This window comes from Acanthisitta chloris, unplaced genomic scaffold, assembly GCF_000695815.1.
Source record: "Acanthisitta chloris isolate BGI_N310 unplaced genomic scaffold, ASM69581v1 scaffold183, whole genome shotgun sequence".
In the NCBI taxonomy this organism is placed as follows: Eukaryota; Metazoa; Chordata; class Aves; order Passeriformes; family Acanthisittidae; genus Acanthisitta; species Acanthisitta chloris.
The window spans coordinates 45,210-47,512 of NW_008664133.1; the positions used below are offsets into that span (position 1 = coordinate 45,210).

Sequence of the window (2,303 nt, forward strand, 5' to 3'; positions counted from 1 at the left end):
GATTAGGGAAATGTTGCCTGAAATGTATGTTGCAGACTTAAACACTTAAGATGTAGAATTGTAAGCCCTGATATATATGAATAAATAATAAAATATATATGATAAATAATAAAACTATGCAGCTGCAAGCAGGTCAGGAATTTAAGCTGTGTTAATGTCGTCTAAAGCATTTTTTTAATTTCCACCAGTGAGGAAGCAAAGGCACTATTAACTTGACTAGTCTGGGTAGTAAAACAAACCAAACTAACAACTGAGCTTACTTGTCTGCCTGCCCCTGCAAAAAAAGACCCCAACTGACAAAACAAACCAAAAAGCACACCCTGTCCCTCAACCCCACCTAAACCAAAATTTGGACAGTGACTATAGCAATAAGAGACATTGGATATTGTAATGAAAATAAATTTATGAAAATAAACAGAATTCGCTTGGATGTAGAAGTGACAAATATGAGCACATGCTTAAGTATATAATGTATTTTTTTAAGTAAGAGTTGTACTATTCAATAATAAAGGTCTTCAGATAAGCTTTCAGCTTTGTTATTGCCATCTTAGTTTCTGAGTACCAATTAGATGAGCTGAGTGTGGTGTTTGGATGGGTTTTTTGAAAGCATTACCATTCATGGTGCCAACTTTATTTTAAGGAGGTCAACATAATTGATCACATGGGAGAAAGGGTTGGTGCAGGGAGGTTTCTCATCCCTGCAATGTCTCAGCATATGCATTCAGAACTGCAGGCAGCTGCCGCCTCCAGTTCATTTGTGAAACATCTAATTTTGTAGTATGGTGTCTCTCCCACTAGAAAAGCTGTGTCTGTGTTTCACTGCTGATATAGGAGACTTACGCAGTGATGCTAATTGTGAAGTCCAGTCAGCAAATTGTACTCAAGGATTAATGCTTTTCAGCACAAAAACTCTTTTCACCTGTTGACATCTGGTGTGGACAGTCTTGGTCTTCCTGGGAAATTTTGTGAAGTATTATAAGAATAAAGTTGCTCTGTTACAGCATAACACTGGGGAGATATTTAGGAAACGTCAGATTTGGTCTAGTTGTTTTTTTTACTCTGTGATAAAAACAGGCCAATAAATCTCCACAGAGAAGACCAAGGTATAGGAATGTAGAGTTTCTATGCACTGTACCTCTGAACTGTTATTTCCACAGCTGCATGCAAACATTTTAGAAAGGTTCTAATTCACCTGAATTTTTCTGAAGGAAGTTAAATTTTCAGCTGCTTGCATTTCATCTTTCATGTTTCTTTTTCAGTAAGTGGAAAGTGACGAGAAAATTAATTAGCCTTATGCAGAAAGTCTGTCTTGTACAGGAACTCAGTCGTTTCCTTTTTTGTCCCCTTTTTCTTTTTAGATGTTTGTAATTTTTTTGATGGTAAGAGAATGACTGATATACTGTTGTGTATGAATAGATCCACTTTTTTGATTCCCATGAAGTTTTTGTGATGCTAAGCTTATGCCAGGCTTATTTAGAGCTGTCAGGTTTTTTATGGGTTTTTTTTCTGTTGTCAAACAGCAATTGAAATAAATATCTATCAAACTTAGCTTCATATATTGATGATGTTGAAATTTTAGATGACTTTATGCATGGATTCACTGGGGGAACCTTCAGGTGAGGGAGTCTGCAGTTTTCCCTATGCAACCCTAGTTTTACTTAGCTGAGTACAGTCATGATCCCAACCTTACCCAAACCTGTGTATGTTAAAGTCCTTGATATGTTTTTAATATCTTACAGTTGGCTGACAAACCAAAACCAAACCAACCAAACAAAACCTTGTGTATAGTTTTGTACATTTTCTTGGCTCTTTTTAAACAGCTGATTTGTAGTAAGATATGTGCAGAAATATGTCTGCTAGCAGCCATGGTTGTAGTTGACCCTGTTAACCACGTTGCATGCCCAATCATAGATATTTTCACTTGTCCCAGTAATTTACCAACTTGAAATCAGTAGTGGATTTTTTTCCTGCTCAGGATGCCTACAATCTTCTCAGATAACATTGAGGCTATTTTTTTTCTGTGAAGCTTTTATCAAAATTTGCTTTTTCACTTCACTTTTCTCCCCTCTTATTAATTTCCATAATTGATTTAGTTTTCTTGATTCAGCATAAATTATGTAAGTGTTCTGAATTTAATAGCCTCCTGTCATGTCACTCCGGTATATAGCTTCTCTATGCAATTTGTGGAAGAATTCCGTGGCATTTAATGAACCTACTTGACATATGAGTAAGTTTTTCTGAAGAGTTTGTAAGTTTATTCTAGGTTGTGTGTGTCTAGTTGGAAAAATTAGTGTCTAGCTATT

At 35.9% G+C, this 2,303-nt stretch overlaps 1 protein-coding gene across 2 annotated transcripts in view; it reads left to right on the plus strand.

Annotated features, from left to right (window-relative positions):
• GALNT1 (polypeptide N-acetylgalactosaminyltransferase 1) overlaps positions 1 to 2,303 on the plus strand; it is a 66,676-nt gene that overhangs the window by 20,046 nt on the left and 44,327 nt on the right. The gene's annotated exons all lie outside the window — the stretch shown is intronic.